Below are 22,530 nucleotides of genomic sequence, written 5' to 3' on the forward strand. Positions count from 1 at the left end.
ATCTCTGTATTTGCAGACGATACTAAGCTAAGCAGGGCAATAACTTCTTGCAAAAAGACCTGAACAAATGAATGGGGGAGGGGCAACTACATGGCAAATGAGGTTCAATGTAGAAAAATGTAAAATAATGCATTTGGGTGGCAAAAATCTGAATACAATCTATAGACTGGGGGGAGAACTTCTGGGGGTTATCTAGGATGGAAAAGGACCTGGGGGTCCTAGTAGATGATAGGCTCAGCAATGACATGCAATGCCAAGCTGCTGCTGATAAAGCAAACAGAATATTGGCATTAAAAAGGGATCAACTCCAGAGATAAAACGATAATTCTCCCGCTCTACAAGACTCTGGTCCGGCCGCACCTGGAGTATGCGGTCCAGTTCTGGGCACCAGTCCTCAGGTAGGATGTACTTGAAATGGAGCGAGTACAAAGAAGGGCAACAAAGCTAATAAAGGGTCTGGAGGATCTTAGTTATGAGGAAAGGTTGTGAGCTCTGAACTTATTCTCTCTGGAGAAGAGACGCTTGAGAGGGGATATGATTTCAATTTACAAATACTGTACTGGTGACCCCACAATAGGGATAAAACTTTTTCGCAGAAGAGAGTTTAATAAGACTCGTGGCCACTCATTACAATTAGAAGAAAAGAGGTTTAACCTTAAACTACGTAGAGGGTTCTTTACTGTAAGAGCGGCAAGGATGTGGAATTCCCTTCCACAGGCGGTGGTCTCAGCGGGGAGCATTGATAGCTTCAAGAAACTATTAGATAATCACCTGAATGACCGCAACATACAGGGATATGTAATGTAATACTGACACATAATCACACACATAGGTTGGACTTGATGGACTTGTGTCTTTTTTCAGCCTCACCTACTATGTAACTATGATTACTAGAACCATGTCCTGTGGTCTGATGAGACCAAGATAAACGTATTTGGTTCAGATGGTGACAAGCGTGTGTGGCGACAACCAGGTGAGGAGTACAAAGACAAGTGTGTCTTGTCTACAGTCAAGCATGGTGGTGGGAGTGTCATGGTCTGGGGCTGCATGAGTGCTGCCGGCACTGGGGGGCTACACTTAGGGGTGTACTGACTTTTGTTGCCAGCGGTTTAGACATTAATGGCTGTGTGTTGAGTTATTTTGAGGGGACAGCAAATTTACACTGTTATACAAGCTGTACACTCACTACTTTACATTGTAGACAAGTGTCATTTCTTCAGTGTTGTCACATGAAAAGATAGAAGAAAAGATTTACAAACATGTCACTGAGGGGTGTACTTACTTTTGTCAGATACTGTAGCTCAATTTCATTTTTTGCAGACGACACAAAATTAAGTAGGGCAATTACTTCACATCAGGATATAGAAATTTTACAGAAAGATCTGAACAAAATAATGTGTAAAGGGCCAATACATGGCAAATGAGGTTTAATGTGGAGAAATGTAAAGTAACGCACTTGGTGGCAAAAAACATAAATGCAAACTACTCACTGGGGGGAGAACCTCTGGGGGGGGGGGGGAATGAAGGATGGAGAAGGATCTGGGGGTCTTAGTAGATGACAGATTGAACAATAGCATGCAGTGTGAAGCCGCAGCTACCAAAGCCAGAGGAGCGAGGGATGTCCGTCTACCTTGAGGCACCTGGGGAAATGGCAACCTCAGGGACAGACTGACCATCGGGCACTTCGGGCATGGCCCAAGGGCCCGTGGCCAGTAGGGGGCCCCATGACAGCTTCCACTTCATTCTTCCCGTCAATCACAGCTAGCTGATGGGTAGATCGGGTCTCAAATCCCTACTCCCTGCTAAGAGACTGCAGTGTAAACAGACCTCTCGTGATGCGCTCCTCCCCGCCGGCCCCTCCTTCCCTCCCATCCACCCCAGGTACTTATATTTGTCATCACCTCGGACAGATGAGAAGAGAGGAGGGGCCGGCGGGGAGGAGCGCATCACAAGAGGTCCGTTTACAGCCGCTTCCTGCGCTGCTCTGCACCTAGGAAGGAAAGTGCAGCAGCTTGTATGCTGTCCTGTGCCCCTCTATGTGCCCAGCATTCTGCTCTGTGCCCCTCTGTGTGCCCAGCATCCTGCTCTGTGCCCCTCTATGTGCCCAGCATTCTGCTCTGTGCCCCTCTGTGTGCCCAGCATCCTGCTCTGTGCCCCTCTATGTGCCCAGCATTCTGCTCTGTGCCCCTCTGTGTGCCCAGCATCCTGCTCTGTGCCCCTCTGTGTGCCTAGCATTCTGCTCTGTGCCCAAAAGCCCTGAACTTTGCCCCATCACCTATAGTCTGCCCATACCCTGCTATCTGCTCCATGCCGTGATGTTTGCCCATGCCCTGCTCTTTGCCCCATGCCCTGCTCTTTGCCCCAATGCTCTGAAGTGTGCCCCCATGCCCTGCTCAGTGCCCCCATGCCCTGACGTCTGCCCCATGCTCTGATGTCTATCCCATGCCATGCTCTGTGCCCCCTTGCCCTGCTCTGTGCCCTCATGCCCTGCTGTCTACCCTATGCCCTGCTCCGTGCCTCCATGCCATGCTGTCTGCCCCTATGCCCTGCTGTCTGCCCCCATGCTCTGCTCTCTGCCCCATGCCCTGCTCCTTGCACCCATGCTTTGATGTGTGCCCCCATGCCCTACTGTCTGCCCCATGTCCTGCTCTGTGCCCCCATTCCCTGATGTCTGCCCCATGCTGTGATGTCTACCCCATGCCATGCTCTGTGCCCCCTTGCCCTGCTGTGCCCCCATGCCCTGCTGTCTACCCTATGCCCTGCTCCGTGCCCTGTGCCCCCATGCCCTGCTGTCTGCCCCCATGCTCTGCTGTCTGCCCCCATGCCCCGCTGTCTGCCCCCATGCCCTGATGTGTTCCCCCATGCCTTGCTCTGTGCCCCATGCCCTGCTCTGTGCCCCCATGCCATGATGTCTGCCCCATGCCTTGATCTTTGCCCCATGCCCTGCTTTTTGCCCCCATGCCCTGATGTGTGCCCCTCATGCCCTGCTCTGTGCCCCATGCCCTGATGTCTGCCCCATGCTCTGATGTCTACCCCTTGCCCTGCTCCGTGCCCCCATGCCCTGCTGTCTATCATAGTTACATAGTTACATAGTAGGTGAGGTTGAAAAAAGACACAAGTCCATCAAGTCCAACCTATGTGTGTGATTATATGTCAGTATTACATTGTATATCCCTGTATGTTGTGGTCATTCAGGTGATTATCTAATAGTTTCTTGAAGCTATCAATGCTCCCCGCTGAGACCACCGCCTGTGGAAGGGAATTCCACATCCTTGCCGCTCTTACAGTAAAGAACCCTCTACGTAGTTTAAGGTTAAACCTCTTTTCTTCTAATTGTAATGAGTGGCCCCGAGTCTTATTAAACTCTCTTCTGCGCAAAAGTTTTATCCCTATTGTGGGGTCACCAGTCCGGTATTTGTATATTGTGGGGTCACCAGTCCGGTATTTGTATATTGTGGGGTCACCAGTCCGGTATTTGTAAATTGAAATCATATCCCCTCTCAAGCGTCTCTTCTCCAGAGAGAATAAGTTCAGAGCTCACAACCTTTCCTCATAACTAATATCCTCCAGACCCTTTATTAGCTTTGTTGCCCTTCTTTGTAGTCGCTCCATTTCCAGTACATCCTTCCTGAGGACTGGTGCCCAGAACTGGACAGCATACTCCAGGTGCGGCCGGACCAGAGTCTTGTAGAGCGGGAGAATTATCGTTTTATCTCTGGAGTTGATCCCTTTTTAATGCCAATATTCTGTTTGCTTTGTTAGCAGCAGCTTGGCATTGCATGTCATTGCTGAGCCTATCATCTACTAGGACCCCCAGGTCCTTTTCCATCCTAGATCCCCCCAGAGGTTCTCCCCCCAGTGTATAGATTGCATTCATATTTTTGCCACCCAAATGCATTATTTTACATTTTTCTACATTGAACCTCATTTGCCATGTAGTCGCCCCTCCCCCATTAATTTGTTCAGGTCTTCTTGCAAGGTTTCCACATCCTGCGGAGAAGTTATTGCCCTGCTTAGCTTAGTATCGTCTGCAAATACAGAGATTGAACTGTTTATCCCATCCTCCAGATCATTTATAAACAAATTAAATAGGATTGGTCCCAGCACAGAACCCTGGGGAACCCCACTACCCACCCCTGACCATTCTGAGTACTCCCCATTTATCACCACCCTCTGAACTCGCCCTTGTAGCCAGTTTTCAATCCATGTACTCACCCTATGGTCCATGCCAACGCACCTTATTTTGTACAGTAAATGTTTATGGGGAACTGTGTCAAATGCTTTTGTAAAATCCAGATACACCACGTCTACGGGCCTTCCTTTATCTAGATGGCAACTCACCTCCTCATAGAAGGTTAATAGATTGGTTTGGCAAGAACGATTCTTCATGAATCCATGCTGATTACTGCTAATGATATCGTTCTTATCCTTCTATCCTTTGCCCTGCTCCGTGTCTCCATGCCCTGCTGTGTGCCCCCATGCCCTTCTCTGTGCCCCCATGCCCTGATGTCCACCCCACATCCTGCTCTGTGCCCCATGGCCTGCTGTCTGCCCCATGCCTGGCTGTCTGCCCCATGCTCTGCTGTGTGCCCCCATTATGTGCCCTGTGATGTGTCCCATGACCTACTGTGTGCCCCGTGATATGCCCTACTGTGTGCCGCATGATGTGCTCTACTGTGTGCCCTTGTGGTGTGCTCCATGTTGTGTCCTACTGTGTGCCCCATTCCCTACTATGTGCTCCACTGTGTGCCCAATTCCCTCCTGTGGGCCTTGTGATGTGCCCTGAGCCCTACTGTATGCCCCATGATGTTCTCTGTACCCTGCTGATGTGCCCTGCTGTGTGCCCCTTGATGCATCATTCAGTGCCCCATAATGTGCTCTTCTGTGTGCACCATACAGTGCCCTATATGTGCCCTCTTGCTCCATGTAATATACCCTGCTGTGCCCCATAATGTATCCTCCTGCCCCATGTAATATGCCCTGCTATGCCTCATAATGTGCCCTGCTGTGCCCCATAATATGAGATTTTATCCCTCCTAATGTGCTCTGCTGTGCCCCTTAATGTGCCCTCATGCCCCCTTGTAATATGCCCTGCTGTGTCCCATTATGTGCTCTATTGTCCCCATGTAATATGCCCCATAATGTGCCCTCATACCCCTATATAATATACTCTGCTGTACCCCATAATGTGCCCTCCTGTCCCATGTAATGTTCCATGCTGTGCAACTCTGCCTCCCCCCACGTAATGTGCCCTATAATGTTCCCTGCCGCCCCCCCATGTAATGTGTCCTATTGTGCCCCCCCAACCTGTAATGTTCCCTGGTGTGCCCCATAATGTACCTTGCTGCTCTTCATGTAGCGTGCCCTCCTGCCCTCCACACACACATATTGTGCCCTCCAGACCCCCTGTGCTATGACCTGCTGCCCCCTATGTACTGTGCTTGCTTGGCATCCAATGCTCTGCCCTGCTGCCCCCTATGTACTGTGCTTGCTTGACATCCAATGCTCTGCCCTGCTGCCCCCTGTGTACTGTTTATCTCAGGTTCAACCCAGAATTGAGGAGTCCACGCAGTGCAAGCTGGGGGTGGGGCTTTGTGTGGGTGTGGCTTGAGTGTGGGCGGAGACACAGGGGGCCCCATGATCTCCTGTTTCCCGGGGGGCCCCATGAGTTGTTAGTCCGCCCCTGGGCAACCTCACCTCTGTTTTGTATGTCCCGACCGGGATCATGCGTCAGAATAGCGTAGACGGACGTCCCTCGCTCCTCTGACTCTCTGGATGCATTTGGGAAGAACTCATCATTCAGGTGGGTCCTGCATGTACCGAATAGTACTAAGTACAGGTGGCTGGAGGTATCCTTTCCTCTTCCCTCCCTCTCACTATGGCTTCTCTTTCTTTCTTTTTCCCCCTCAGGGAATACCAACAATATCAATTTGGCATTGCCTGTCAGCAGCAGAACTTTCTTCACTCTCTACTAGTAGCAGATTTTGTTTTACACCAATAACAGCAACGGTTCCAAGGTAAATCCATGTCCTTGCTGCACTCTTCATATTACTATATACACCTGTACCTGGTGTGCCGATATTGAGCCTCATTAGAGAACTTTGTGTGTCTCTCTCTTTTCTGCCGCTGTTCCTGTCTGAGTTTAGACCTGCAAAGCCTTATATAAAACTGCCAAGAAAGCCAAGTGTGAGTTATAAGTGAGTTTTGGGAGGGAGTACCCTTGTATACATATATATACCACCACACCTGGACCCACTTACCCTAATTATATACTACCCTTTTTCCTATTACTTTTTTAGTTACTTTGTATGTCCCCACACCCTGATGTGCTAACTGCAGGTACTTCCTGGTTTTGGAGGCCCTGGTGGTTGCTTTCCCCTTCTTCTTGGGGGGAGTCTTGCTGTCTGGTACCTACGGCACAAGTGAGTTTAGATACATTTTTTATGTATTTTTTGCAGCAGTTTTTATTTCCATTTTTATAATTGTAAGTTGTCCTGTACAATATATCGTTACTAAAAATATTTTTCTATATAGAAATATTCAATCTCCTGAAGAAGTGATGGGTATAGTCACGAAACATGTGGAGCAGAACTGTTTTTAATCTATAAATGGAGAAGTGGAACCCCAACTAAGTGGATATCCTCATGTGGACGCATCTTCAGTACTGTCACACAGTAAAATGATATCTAGTCCACATATTAGGGGAACCACAAGTAGTCCAACTTTTATGTTAGTATATATGTATTGTAATATTGTGATATATATGTATATTAAAAAATTAATTTTGTTAAAAAATGTATATACGTGCCTTCTTGCAAGGTTTCCACATCCTGCGGAGAAGTTATTGCCCTGCTTAGCTTAGTATCGTCTGCAAATACAGAGATTGAACTGTTTATCCCATCCTCCAGGTCGTTTATGAACAAATTAAATAGGATTGGTCCCAGCACAGAACCCTGGGGGACCCCACTACCCACCCCTGACCATTCTGACTACTCCCCATTTATCACCACCCTCTGAACTCGCCCTTGTAGCCAGTTTTCAATCCATGTACTCACCCTATGGTCCATGCCAACGCACCTTATTTTGTACAGTAAACGTTTATGGGGAACTGTGTCAAATGCTTTTGTAAAATCCAGATACACCACGTCTACGGGCCTTCTTTTATCTAGATGGCAACTCACCTCCTCATAGAAGGTTAATAGATTGGTTTGGCAAGAATGATTCTTCATGAATCCATGCTGATTACTGCTAATGATATCATTCTTATTACTAAAATCTTGTATATAGTCCCTTATCATCCCCTCCAAGAGTTTACATACTATTGATGTTAGGCTAACTGGTCTGTAATTCCCAGGGATGTATTTTGGGCCCTTTTTAAATATTGGTGCTACATTGGCTTTTCTCCAATCAGCTGTTACCATTCCAGTCAGTAGACTGTCTGTAAAAATTAGGAACAACGGTCTGGCAATTACTTGACTGAGTTCCTTAAGTACCCTCGGATGCAAGCCATCTGGTCCCGGTGATTTATTAATGTTAAGTTTTTCAAGTCTATTTCTAATTCTGTCCTCTGTTAGCCATGGAGGGGCTTCCTGTGATGTGTCCTGAGGATAAACACTGCAGTTTTGGTTACTGAAGCCCCCCGATTCCCTTGTGAAGACTGAGGAGAAGGATAAATTCAATACCTTCACCATCTCCCCATCCTTTGTAACCAGATGTCCTTCCTCATTCTTTATGGGGCCAATATGGTCTGACCTCCCTTTCTTACTATTTATATACCTAAAGAATTTCTTGGGATTTTTTTTACTCTCCTCCGCTATGTGTCTTTCGTGTTCTATCTTAGCTGCCCTGATTGCACCCTTACATTTCTTATTGCATTTTTTGTAACATTGGAATGCTGATGATGATCCCTCAGCCTTGCATTTTTTGAAGGCCTTCTCCTTTGCTTTTATATGCATTTTTACATTGGAGTTAAGCCACCCAGGACTTTTATTAGCTCTTTTAAATTTATTTCCAATTGGGATGCATTGGCTAATGCTCTTATTTAATATGCTCTTAAAGCAAACCCATCTCTCCTCCGTATTCTTTGTTCCTAAGATTTTATCCCATTTAGTATCTTCTAGCAAGGTTTGTAGTTTAGGTTGGCTCTTTTGAAATCCAGTGTCTTTGTATTCGCCTTATGTTTCCTATTGTTTTGCTATATTTCGGGGGGGGGGGGGTGCCTTGGGGGCCCTGCCAGGTAGGCTGTACAGGGCCTTGTGATTTCTAACAGCAGCCCTGCCCCTAACAGTACAATATAAACTATCTGCTTGTAGTACTAGGAATTAGAGTGTAAGCTCCTGTGGGACAGGGACTAAAGTGAATGGTTCCTTAGTAATAAGCCCAGACTGTATAAATTCAGACAACAATAAACACATAACGCACGTTATTATATTGGCCCCTCAGACTCGCTCCGCATTGTGCAGTCTGATGGACAATCCTATTATTCGGCCTTTTGGAGTATCACAATGTGACACGCAGGGAATGAGATGAAAGCCGTGTCTGATTCAGGAAGTCATTGTATTATTTTATATAACGTGTGTCAGTTCCCTCCACGCCGAGCAGATAAAACGAACAGCGAGGGCGACTGTCCTCACACCCTCCCGCTAAACCGACGGCTTCCTGAAAAGAGCTACTGGGCTTTAAATCAGCATTTTCCCCCGTATTCACCTGACCAATTAGAGAAGACCGGACCACATCAGACATCCTACAAGCAACATCTTACTATGGACACGGAAAACTCCATGAGGAAATAAAAGCATAAGATCTAAATGCAACGTTCGATTGAATGCTGGCTCCACGATCAGCCTTAAAGTGATAATAAACACGCTGTATCATTTACATTGTCCCTTCTATCTCTGTGGATGATGTCCACATACAGTAATTATAATTATAATAATGTAATTATTTTAATAGAAAAACATCTAAGTCCCTTTTTTAATCAACATCCATCTGTCACATGACCCAGCTCTCTCCCGTATCCATCTGTCACATGACCCAGCTCTCTCCCGTATCCATCTGTCACATGACCCGGCTCTCTCCCGTATCTATCTGTCACATGACCCGGCTCTCTCCCGTATCCATCTGTCACATGACCCGGCTCTCTCCCGTATCTATCTGTCACATGACCCGGCTCTCTCCCGTATCCATCTGTCACATGACCCGGCTCTCTCCCGTATCTATCTGTCACATGACCCGGCTCTCTCCCGTATCCATCTGTCACATGACCCGGCTCTCTACCATATCCATCTGTCACATGACCCGGCTCTCTCCCATATCCATTTGTCACATGACCCGGCTCTCTCCCGTATCCATCTGTCACATGACCCCGCTCTCTCCCCGTATCCAGCTATATATATATACGAGATTTGATCCGGATCTCTCCCGTATCCATCTGTCACATGACCCCTCTCTCTCCCGTATCCATCTGTCACATGACCCAGCTCTCTCCCATATCCATTTGTCACATGACTCGGCTCTCTCCCGTATCCATCTGTCACATGACCCAGCTCTCTCCCGTATCCATCTGTCACATGACCCGGCTCTCTCCCATATCCATTTGTCACATGAACCAGCTCTCTCCCGTATCCATCTGTCACATGACCCAGCTCTCTCCCATATCCATTTGTCACATGACCCAGCTCTCTCCCGTATCCATCTGTCACATGACCCAGCTCTCTCCCGTATCCATCTGTCACATGACCCAGCTCTCTCCCGTATCCATCTGTCACATGACCCAGCTCTCTCCCGTATCCATCTGTCACATGACCCGGCTCTCTCCCATATCCATTTGTCACATGACCCAGCTCTCTCCCGTATCCATCTGTCACATAACCCAGCTCTCTCCCAGCTTGTCTGCAGGGAAACAGTGGCAGGAATAGCTTCTAGTCCTCTGCTGCTGGTCACAAGTGTAAAAAAAAACAAAAAAAAAAACAGCCGTTGAAATACAGAGTAAAAATAAATCATTAACATTAAATTGTCATACAAATATATATTTGAAATCAAAACTTTATTATTTTTTTGGCAATAACATGGTGTGGGCGGAGTTCTGCCAGTCACAGGCTGTGTCACACCCCCCCTCCAGCCTGTGTCTTAGAATAAGAGGGAGGTGAAGCCTCCATCAATCTACATGTAATATCCCACCCCCCCATTGTGTTTAGCTGGTTAGTGGGCATGGAGGAGGAGGGAGGGAGGGGCCTGTCATTGTGTACACGCCCACATGCGTGACTCTATAGTCACATGGGCTGCTCAGATGTGATGGGGAGGAAATGGTCAGCATAGAAACTCACTGAGAACTGAGCAGTTGCTGTTTGATTTGTACAAATGTACTACATGAGGGTCAAATCCAAGATCCTTTTTTAAGTCCCCCTGGGAGTTTTTAGCTTATTCAAAAGCAGCTCTGGTGCAATACTAATTTCCAATCCAGTGCTGCCCTCCTACAGTACCTCCTCTTCACCACAAGGGGACCTCAGACTTCCAGGTTGAATTCTTTTTTTAAATGTTTTTATGAAGTCTGCGTTGTGGTGAGCAGAAAGAAAACACCAAAGTGAACCAAAAAAAGTTCATGTGAACACACAACCACAGAAGTGCACTAAAGTGGGGTTCCACCCAAAAAAAAAAAAAACTACATGAAAAATCCTAAAAAAAAATACAAGAAAACATTTGGATATATATATTTTTTTAACTTACCTCTAAATGCCTGTTGCTAGGTGGTCCCTCGTAGTCTGCCTCTTTCAGTGCCTGGGCTGGTGACATCACTTCCCCCTCGGCACAGGAAGGGCTCAGTTCTGCTCCCTCCCTCCTGTCAATCATCTGGGACCCATTACAGGTCCCAGGTGACTGAGCGGCCAATCACGGCGCGCGGCGCCGCTCGCGCATGCGCAGTGGGTGCCAGGCTGTGAAGCCACAGCCCGGCACCCACAGTTGCAATGCCGGCGCCGCCGAGCGGAGGGGGAGACGAGCGGGGCTTCGATCCCCCGCATCACTGGACCCTGGGACAGGTAAGTATCCAATTAAAAGTCAGCAGCTGCAGTATTTGTAGCTGCTGACTTTTAATTTTTTTTTTTTGACTGGCCCTCCTCTTAAGGTGTGTCATGGTCCCCTCATGAAGATGAAGGACCCCTCCTCTCTGGCTCCCTGGGACACAAGACTCCGGATGAGGCAAGGCACACTCAGGTCAACCTAGCCAAAGGGCTGGCAGACCCCGCTTGTTATGATCAGCCAAGCCGACCAACGAGTACTAGGTGAGGGGCTCTTCTGAACAGAGACTTCTCAAGGCAAGGGAGGAAGGAACCTGATGGCCACATATTCTCCTCCTAGACTTTAGGGTAGACACATGTAAAGAGTGTATAAATAAAAATAAAAAGGTGCCAAGTGGGGCTGTGGCCTTGTGCTCATTCTCACACTGGGTCCCAAATCTATAGAGATACTAGAGAACCCCTGGACAGCATTCCCAGGGGGTGCTGACAACACAGGCTCTCTGCCTCCTCATCCCCTGGGCAGACAAGACACCACCATTCTAACCAGGAGGCACTGGGCCCCTTGGAACCCTCCACACCAGGGAAGTTCTTTTGACCTCCATGTTACCCAGGAGGCGCTGGGCCCCTTAGATCCCTCCACACTAGGGAAGTACTATAGACCTCCATGTTACCCAAGAGGCACTGTGACCCTCAGAACTCTCCACACTAGGGAAGTACTATGGACCTCTATGCTACCCAGGAGGCAATGGGCCCCTCTTAACCATACACACTAGGGAAGTACTGTGGACCTCTATGTTACCCAGGAGGCACTGGGCCCTTCAGTACCATCCACACTAAGAAAGTACTATGAACCTCCATGTTACCCAGGAGTCACTGAGCCCATTGGAACCCTCCACATTAGTAAACTACTATGGACTTCCACCTTACCCAGGAGGCACTGAGCTGCTCAGAACCCTCCACACCAGGGAAGTACTATGGACCCCCAAGTTATATGGTTGATGCTCAATTTGGATTCCTTCCCATGAGCAGGGACCTCAGGATGCCTATCATACCAGCAGGGATACTCAGGGGGCACTGAGCTCCTTGGAACCCTCCACACTAGGGAAGTACTATGGACCTCAATGTTACCCAAGATGCACTGGGCCCCTTGGAACCCTCCACATTAGGAAAATACTATGGGCCTCTATGTTACCCAGAAGGCACTGGGCACCTCTAAAGCATCCACACTAGGAAAGTACTGTGGACCTCTATGTTACCAAGGAGGCACTGGGCCCTTCAGAACCATCCACACCAGGGAAGTACTATGAGTCTCCATGTTACCCAGGAGGCACTGAGCTCCTTGGAACCCTCCACACTAGGGAAGAACTATGGACCTCCATATTACCCAGGATGCACTAGACCCATTGGAACCCTCCAGACTAGGGAAGTACTATAGACCTCCATGTTACCCAGGAGGCACTGGGCCCCTTTGGAACAATCCACACTAGGGAAGTACTACGGGCCTCTATTTTACCCAGGAGGCACTGGGCCCTTCAGAACCATTCACACTAGGAAAGAACTATTGGCCTCTATGTTACCCAGGACCAGGAGACACTGTGCCCCTCAGAACCCTCCACACTAGGGAAGTACTATGGACCTCCATTTTACCCAGGAAGCACTGGGCCCATTGGAATCCTCCACACTAGGGAAGTACTATGAACCTCCATGTTACCCAGGAGGCACTGGGCCCTTCAGAACCATCCACACTAGGGAAGTACTATGGACCTCCATGTTACCCAGGAGGCACTGAGCCCATTGGAACCCTCCACATTAGTAAAGTACTATGGACTTCCACCTTACCCAGGAGGCACTGGGCTGCTCAGAACCCTCCACACCAGGGAAGTACTACGGACCCCTGAATTACATGGTTGATGCTCAATTTGGATTCCTACTCATGAGGAGGGCCCTCAGGACCCCCATTATACTAGCAGGGATAATATACAGCCAGATATCCCTGCCAAAAGGCCAGAATGATGGTGGAGCGCCCCTACTGGACACTGATAAGAACAGATACTACTCTTGATCTTAGCCAAAAGCCTAAGAAGTGATAACCAGGCTGAATAATGCCCAATGTCATTCACCCCAGAAGACTGAGGTGAGAGTAGGGTGGCATGGCCCCTCCCCCTGAGAATGGCACCCTGCACTCTCAGTGATTGTGGAAACCTGTCTGCCATGTGACCATCCATAATAGGAAGAGGATTTATGTCAAATGCAGATGCTACCACATAGGGAAAGTCAGAGGGTCACAAACAGCTGGGGAATTAAGTGGCCCAAAAACTATAATAGCACCCTGATTGGGATGACCTTTCCTAATCCTCATATCCTGAGGTGAGAATCTTGATTTTTTTTCCCCAGGAAAGTCCATCCCACCTCCTGCAAATCCCAAAACTTCAAGATGATTTGTAGTCCAGTATGAATTTGCAAAGGGGTTTGGGCAAGTCTCCAATCAAAAAAGGACAAATTTACATTTAGCATTGAATGTTAATAAGGAAAAAAGCACCAACTGGCCTCACACACACCTTGAAGTAGATCTAAACCCTAACTGGAGGACATGAGCTTATTGTGCATGGTAGATAATTGCTGGCATATTATTCCTCCTAAAATACCATTTCCATTTTTTTACATGTAGCACCCTCTTGGTAGGTGCTAGGATTAGATAGATTGGATTGGTATGTGTTTTGATAGGTACATTTAGTTGCCACCCTGTAGTCAGAGTGGCTGTGTTTGTTTGTTTGGAAAAATCATAGCTGGCTCACTGTACTCAGCACAGCTGCATTCCACTAGTTAGGTCTGCTCGGTGGGTTCAGCTGCTGCCAGCCTGATAGCTCCCTCTGTCTCTAGAAAGCTTGAGAAGCTTCTAGGTGTTGAATTATGCAAATTTTAGCATGAATATTGATACAGTCCTGTGGCCAATCCCAGAGAGGTAGGCTCTGAAGGCATGCTGGAAGACTGTATATATTCTGTGAGCACACTGGGCTCTGGGTCTTTAACTGGAGTGGATTAGTTCAGCCTGGAGGGCATGCTGCCCTTCCATGCAATGCTGATGCATGCCTGCTATTGTGAGGCCTCTGGTGGGTGACCTGAGGGTATGGGATTCTGAGACCAAGGGAGAGCTGACTGAGAGGGCTATCTGCTGAAGATCTGGTCTGGTGCCACTGGAAGGTGTTGCTTGGAAGTTGGTCCTTGAGTACAGATGGTTCTGAGAGATCATAGAGACTTTTGGGCTGCTGCCACCCCACCCCCTGGAGGGTCAGCTGTGGGTCTAGTGGGACACCAGCTAGTGTTCTTCCTGGCCTTCTTTCCAGCCTTCTTCTTAGCCACCTTCCTGGCTTTCTTTCCACCCTCCTTCCTTTCCTTTTTTCCCAGCTTCCTTTGCTGGCTTCTTACCGGCCTCCTTCTCTGACTCCCTCCTTGCCTCTTTTCCAGCCTCCTTCCCTGGCTTCTTCCTGGCCTCCTTCTTAACTTTTTTTACTGGCCTTCCATCCAGCCTCCTTCCTAACCACCTTCTTGCTTTCTTCCTGGTCTCCTTCCTGGCCTTCTCAACCTCCTTCCTGGCTCTCTGCGTGGCTTCGTTCCCAGCTTTCTTCTTAACCTCCCTCTTGGCCTCCTTTCCTGCCTTTCTCTCCTTCCTTGCTTTCTGTGTGGCCTCCTTCCTGGATTTTTTTGTGGTTTCCTTCCTGGCCCCCATCTTTGCTTCGTTTTGGGCTTCCTTGCCTCATTCCTAGCCTTCCTCCAGGCTTTCTTTGTGGCTTCCATCCTGGGTTTCTTCTTGACCTCCTTCCTGGCCTCCTTCTTTGCTTCTTTTTGAGCTTCCTTCCCAAGCTTCTTCCTGGCCTCTTTCCTGGACATCTGGCCTGTTCCAAGGATTGGACAGGGTTTTCTCCACCTAGAACCTCCGAATCCAATCACACATTTCTGACACTTCTCTGACAAAGACTCAAGAAGAAGCATCGGAGAAAAGCTGAGAGCCCGGCACCCTCTGTATGAGAATCTCGTCACGCTGTCACAGCGGCAGTTCAGAGCCCCCAAGATAACTATGGAACTTTGTTTTATTTCCCGCTTAACTCACTTTAATCATAAAATCCTCAAAACAGCAGATTAGCTGTGACCGCGGCAATAAACAAAGATGACTTTTATTTTGTTGATGTAAATGTATGGTGGATGTGATGGGAATCAATGGGGAGGAGACGTACACTGTGCCCCCAACAATTATCTGAAGGAAGGAGATGATTGTATAATGACACAAAGCTTTTACAGTATAGATGCACAACGAGCGACGCCTCGCTGGCTAGAACCGTGAACCGCATTCCAATTAGAGCCAATGTCTTTGGAGATATCGGTGTGAGCTCCTTAGCAGAGTATTTGCCGCTGGTTGTCCCATGTTCTGATGTTTGTGTTACAGATCGGTATACATACACGGATAAGGCCCCTTTCACGTGGACAAACCACGTTCAGGTCCGCCTGTCAGTTTTTTAGGTGGACCTGAACGGACGCTCCATGCAGGTCTATGGAGCGACGGATGTCAGCGGTGACCATGTCTGCTGACATCCGATCCGCTAAAATCAGACATAAGGCGATACGTTCGCATCCGTCCTGGCGGATCGGATGAGATCTGATGAAAACGGACATGCTGTCCATTTTCGTCCGATCCCTCCATAGGAAACAGCGGCGCTCTGACAGGCCCTTCCCCGCTCAGTGAGCAGAGACAGACCTGTCATCCACCGGAGAGATCTCCTGCTGAGCGGATCCGCCTCGTGTGAATGAGGCCTTAGTCATAACATTCTGACCACTGACAGGTGAAGTGAATAACATTGATTAACTCACTAGATTGGCATCTAAAAGTGGGTGGGAGATATTAGGCAGCAAGTGAGCATGTTGTTCCTGAAGTTCTTGTGTTGGAGGAAGAAAAAATGGACAAGTTGTAAGGATTTGAGGGACTTTGACAAGGACTAAATTGTAATGTCTAGAAGACTGGGTCACAGCAACTTCAAATCTGCAGCTCTTGTGGGATGTTCTAGGTCTGCAGTGGTCAGGACTGACCAAAAGTGGTTCAAGGTAGGCCACAGGGTCATAGGCATCCAAGGTTCATTAATGGAGATGGGGACAGAAGGCTCATTAATGGAGGGAGACTCATTGATAGAGGTGGGGGGTAACGCTCATTGATGGAGGTGGGGATGGAAGGCTCATTGATGGAGATGGGGGAGGGAAGGCTCATTGATAGAGGTGGGGGAGGGAAGGCTCATTGATAGAGGTGGGGGAGGGAAGGCTCATTGATGGAGATGGGGAGGGAAGGCTCATTGATGGAGGTGGGTAGGGAGGGCTCATTGATGGAGATGGGTAGGGAAGGCTCATTGATGGAGGTGGGGAGGGAAGGCTCATTGATGAAGGTTGGGGGGGGGGGCTCATTGATGGAGGTGGGGAGCGAAGGCTCATTGATGGAGGTGGGGAGGGAAGGCTCATTGATGGAGGTGTTGAGGGAAGGCTCATTGATGGAGGTGGGGAGGGAAGGCTCATTGATGGAGGTGGGGAGGGAAGGCTCATTGATGGAGGGGGAGGGAAGGCTCATTGATGGAGGTGGGGAGGGAAGGATCATTGATGGAGGTGGGGAGGGAAGACTCATTGATGGAGGTGGGGAGGGAAGGCTCATTGATGGAGGTGGAGAGGGAAGGATCATTGATGGAGGTAGGGGAGGGAAGGCTCATTGATGGAGGTGGGGGGGGCCCATTAATTGAGGTGGGGAGGAAAGACTTATTGATGGAGGTGGGGAGTGAAGGCACATTGATGGAGGTGGGGAGGGAAGGCTCATTGATGGAGGTGGGGGAGGGAAGGCTCATTGATGGAGGTGGGGAGGGAAGGCTCATTGATGGAGGTGAGGAGGGAAGGCTCATTGATGGAGGTGGGGAGGGAAGGCCTATTGATGGAGGTGGGGGAGGGAAGGCTCATTGATGGAGGTGGGGGAGGGAAGGCTCATTGATGGAGGTGAGGAGGGAAGGCTCATTGATGGAGGTGGGGAGCGAAGGCTCATTTATTGAGGTTGGAGGGAAGGCTCATTGATGGAGGTGGGGAGGGAAGGCTCATTGATGAAGGTGCGGAGGGAAGGCTCATTGATGGAGGTGGGGAGGGAAGGCTCATTGATGGAGTTGGGGGAGGGAAGGCTCATTGATGAAGATGGGGAGGGAAGGCTCATTGATGAAGGTGGGGGAGGGAAGGCTCATTGATGGAGATGGGGAGGTAAGGCTCATTGATGGAGGTGGGGAGGGAAGGCTCACTGATGGAGGTGGGGGAGGGAAGGATTATTGATGGAGGTGGAGGAGGGAAGGCTCATTGATGGAGGTGGGGAGAGAAGGCTCATTGATGGAGGTGGGGAGGGAAGGCTCATTGATGGAGGTGGGGAGGGAAGGCTCATTGATGGAGGTGGGGGGGGGAAGGCTCATTGATGGAGGTGGGGAGGGAAGGCTCATTGACTGAGGTGGGGAGGGAAGGCTCATTGATGGAGGTGGGGGGTAACGCTCATTGATGGAGGTGGGGAGGGAAGGCTCATTGATGGAGGTGGGGGAGGGAAGGCTCATTGATGGAGGTGGGGAGGTAAGGCTCATTGATGGAGGTGGGATGGGAAGGTTCATTTATATGAAAAAAATTGAAATATTGTGCAGCGCTTACCCCCGAAGGAGTCGCTTATGGATGGGGCCCCTGATTCCAGGTGACAACTTCTGGCAATGCATCATCCTCTGACACCCCAAGGCTAAAAATGAGGATTTATTTGTGGAAATTCTCCCCACAAAGTAACATATGGAATGCCATCAGCAACAAGAAATGAGAGAAAACAATTCTGTATACAATCAGAGAGGATCCATTTAAGTGTCTCAGAATCCAAACCTTCGATCTCGGAAAGTCCTAACTAAAGGGGCGGTACATGAAGCTAAAAGGTCCTTCAATCTCTCAAAACCTCTACTACCCCTACAGATCATCCATGGCCAACCAGACTTGTTCTCTTGGAATGTAATCTTTACAGAGGTCGTCCAATGAGAACTATTTACTAATCTGATTAAAAAAAAAAAAAATTACTGCTTTCTGTAGGATCTACGGTTCAAAATGAGGACAAACAAAAAAACAAAAGCAATCTCATCTCTCGTCTCATATCCACCCACAGACAGTCTCACTAACATGAATCCCGTCTCATCATTTACAAGTATAAAAATATCTTTATAAATAAACATGGCCAAACAGAATTACTTTCCCTTTTACATAATTACTCTTGATTGCCTCTTTAGCAGTAAGTAACAAGACCCAAAAGTTAGATGATTAAAAAATGAGATTTTGCTTCCCAGAAGTGTTTTAGAAGTAACCGACTAATTAAGAACGATGGTGGAAATTCTCCCCGCACGCGCGGAGCAGAATTATCTGTACACCGAAGATTTGCTCCCGAACGCGACAGACATGGTGGTGGCTCTCATTATAGATGGAGAAGCGTGTTCCCACCATAGCTACATTGTTTGCACCCTCCCTCCCATTGATGATCCTAATAATCCTGCTAATTGTCTCCATTGCTGACCATGTGTCAGGAACCAGCAGCAGGGATGGGCAGATCTGTATGGCTACACTGAGAAACTGAGACTAAACCATATATACATTCACCAGCTCCAGTGGCGGTGCGTCCATAAGGATGCACAGGCGCCGCCCCCTCTCTCCTGCCACCCCCTCTATCACTCTATCGCTGCTGCCACCCCCTATTCAGGCGCCCGGCCCCTTTTCGGGCACCGAGTGCCTGAATTACAGCGGCGGGGGGTGTTTCTGAAGCACCTGATTAGAGCCATAGGCACTAATAGGCGTCAAAAAAGGTGTCCTACAATGCTGGGCGCTCGCAGGTCGCTCAGCTGTGTTAGAAAAGCAAATGAATATTCACTTTCCTAACACTAAACCGCCTCTCCGCCAGTCAGATGCTCGGATCTGTTACCCATCACCCATTGGCTGAAACGACAGGCGCTGTGATTGGACGCCTATCAGGCATCCAATCATAGCAGAGGACGGGAGGAGAGGACGGGAGAAGACATCGAGGAGCATCGAGGAGCTGTCCCACCGAGACATGGGTAAGTGCAGACGGTGGGCACACTGGCAGCATTTGAGAAGGGAAAGTGGCTGTGCTTGATGGGCACAGTGGCAGCATTTGATGGGCACAGTGGCAGCATTTGATGGGCACAGTGGGAGCATTTGATGGGCACAGTGGCTGCGTTTGATGGGCATAGTGGCTGCGTTTGATGGGCATAGTGGCTGCGTTTGATGGGCACAGTGGCAGCGTTTGATGGGCATAGTGGCTGCGTTTGATGGGCATAGTGGCTGCGTTCGATGGGCACAATGGCTGCGTTTGATGGGCACAGTGGCTGCATTTGATGGGCACAGTGGCTACGTTTGATGGCACAGTGTCGGCAATTGATGCGCACAGTGGCTGCGATTGATGGGCACAGTGGCTGCGTTTGATGCCACAGTGGCGGCAATTGATGGCACAGTGGCTGCATTTGATGGGCACAGTGGCTGCGATTGATGGGCACAGTGGCTGCGTTTGATGGGCACAGTGGCTGCGTTTGATGGCACATTGGCAGCAATTGATGGGCACAGTGGCTGCATTTGATGGGCACAGTGGCTGCGATTGATGGGCACAGTGGCTGCGTTTGATGGCACAGTGGCGGCAATTGATGGCACAGTGGCTGCGTTTGATGGGCACAGTGGCTGCGTTTGATGGCACAGTGGCAGCAATTGATGGGCACAGTGGCTGCGATTGATGGGCACAGTGGCTGCATTTGATGGCACAGTGGCTGCGTTTGATGGGCACAGTGGCTGCGTTTGATGGCACAGTGGCAGCAATTGATGGGCACAGTGGCTGCAATTGATGGGCACAGTGGCTGCATTTGATGGGCACAGTGGCTGCGTTTAATGGGCACAGTGGCTGCATGGAAATTGTTTTTTTTTTTTTTTTTTTAATTTTTGGTCTATTTTCATTTGTTTAGCAAAAAATAAACCCCCCCCAGTGGTGATTAAATATCACGATAAGAAAGCTCTATTTGTGTGCAAAGACGGGTTGGGACTGTTTAGAGAAAATAAACCGGCCCTTACCTGATTGGAGGAGTTTAGTGCAGGATGGGGAGGAGCTGGATAATTAGTGTAGGGAGGAAGTAGGAGGCGTCAGTTGCAGGTGGAAAGTCGGTGGTGGAACGTCCCTTCTCGCCCTAGTGGAGAAGTTTGGAGGTACTTCATACAAAACGTGCAGCGATTGGGGTCCTTGACGAGGGTTACAAAAATGAGGTATTTGATAAAACGGTGGGACCCGTCTCAGGTATGGAGTCCTCCTGGTTTGTCTAGTTCAGTCTAGACTACAGTGTAGTAAGGTGGTAAGGGGTCTGTGGTCAGTTAGTAAGTCCCCGAGGCGGTGTTTGCGGCTTGGGACAGAATCTAACTTAGAGGTACCACCAGGGCCTTTTTTCTCAGAGAATAGGTGCAGGAACTCAACCATGCCCGCCACACACACATACCTGCGAAATGGCATGAGAAAGTAGCTCTTCCCTCTGCATATAACCCCTCCCTCCACTGCCCTCATCTTCTCCCCCTCCTTAAAAGCTCCACCACCTGTCATATGTCTTACCTTTGTTGCAATATTAAGTTGAAGCACCTATCCGGCTGTAGTACCTCCCAGCATACTATACTATATTACAGTTACTTGCAAGGGAGATTATGCAGTAGGAGCACCAACAACTGGTCACCAGGGAAAAAAAATGGAGACCACAGAGGGTGCGGCCTACCACACACCCTCTCCTGCCCATGACTGCACTGAACCCTGGGCACCTGTTCTGTATCTCCCTTGTCCCTGTCCGGCACTCAGTGGGATCTACGCAGGAGATCTGACCTGTGGGAGCTACTAGGATATAAGCTATCACTTGTAAACGCAGAAGCTGGACTTCAATGTTATCAAGTGATAGTGGTGAGCAGGGAGCAGAAGACCTGAGTCAGAGGTAGTGGAACTGAGTTCCCCCTAGTTCCTACTAAAAGAAAGCCCCGGGTACCACAGATTCCAGAAAGTTTGGAAGATGGTGTCGTGAAGGATCTGCAGTCATTTATTCATAATAGAGATGGAGCATTTAAGAAGGTTGATGTTTAAATATGTTTTGAGTTAATAAAAGGCCAAGCGGCCATTTAAATCCAACAGAGTGTCAGTGTCCTTACTGAAGAGAAAATGAGGGGTGTTGGCAGGTACATAATAGAGTTGGGGCAGTAAGTGATCTGAACTACCCTAGTCATGACTTTTAACTCGCCACTTTAACCAAAATTCCACTTTGTTCACAAATTCACGAATCGCACGTGTAAGCCTGCAATCCAAAGTGAGGAAGCTGGGACAACCATACCGGTCCACGCCATGATTTATAGATTTATGTTGATGATATTGATATGTTTGTGGAATACGTTCCTCACTGTTTTCCTGCTCCGAATAGAGAAGTACCTGAGACGGAGAGTAAAACAGCGAATCTGGCATAACTGAAAAATTCATTCAGTCGTTTTCTTTTTTTTTTTTACTCAATAAATTAGATTGCGTTTGCCGACGAATTCCCCGGAGCGGTAAGAAATTGATTTCTTTATGATTAAGGAAGTCAGCTTGCATCTTTATTCCCCCCTCTCAAGCGCTGCGTTTTTATTATGCAGAAGTATTAATTTAATGTAAATATGATGCAATTTAACAGTAGGCACATATGCCGTTCCTAAGTAATACAATAAAGTAAATATGGCTTCCCGGACTTAATAGGTGTTTATTCGCATGGCTGTGATAAGTAATAATGGAGAGCAGTAAAACTTCATTGAATGACAATTAAATAGAAAATATTTATTGGACGATAACTCGGCACTTACACACAGATATTATCGCTGACCTTTTAGTAAAATCAAATCTTCATAACTCAAAATAGGCGAGAGCAAAGCTGAGATTTCTCTGTGCCTGGGAATAAAATGTTTTTTAGTGGAGGATAACTGGGAGCAACGGGTGAATTTCAGCAAATTTATTCCACTCCAAAAATTTGCAGACACTTCGCCGTTGTTGTTGGTCATCAGGGCCATTGATTGGATTGGGAAAGATTTGGGGGTACCCTATGTAGAGCAATAATAGAGCGCAAGTACCAGCCGTCTCTGTCTCCACCCCGCCGCCTGTCGGACCTGTATGAATTCTCGGTCATCAAGGGCATTGTTAGCATTGTAAAAGCTCTGGGGGCACCCTATAGAGAGCAATGATGGAGTGCGAGTACAAGCCGTCAGTTTATGTCCCTGCCCGTCACCTGTCAGACCTGTATGAACTGTTGTCATCAGGGGCATTGCTGAATTGTGAAAGATCTAGGGCAGTGATGGCGAACCTTGGCACCCCAAATGTTTTGGAACTACATTTCCCATGATGCTCATGCACTCTCCAGTGTAGATGAGCATCATGGGAAATGTAGTTTCAGAA

The 22,530-nt window shown here is 48.4% G+C and overlaps 1 non-coding gene across 1 annotated transcript; it reads right to left on the minus strand.

Annotated features, from left to right (window-relative positions):
- Nucleotides 1-12,916: 12,916 nt before the first annotated feature.
- Nucleotides 12,917-13,103, minus strand: LOC141146472 (U2 spliceosomal RNA). The gene has a single exon (XR_012244897.1). It is a non-coding gene; the product is annotated as a U2 spliceosomal RNA (small nuclear RNA).
- Nucleotides 13,104-22,530: the final 9,427 nt, after the last annotated feature.

The sequence above is a fragment of the Aquarana catesbeiana genome, linkage group LG05, assembly GCF_042186555.1.
Source record: "Aquarana catesbeiana isolate 2022-GZ linkage group LG05, ASM4218655v1, whole genome shotgun sequence".
NCBI classification, from domain to species: Eukaryota; Metazoa; Chordata; class Amphibia; order Anura; family Ranidae; genus Aquarana; species Aquarana catesbeiana.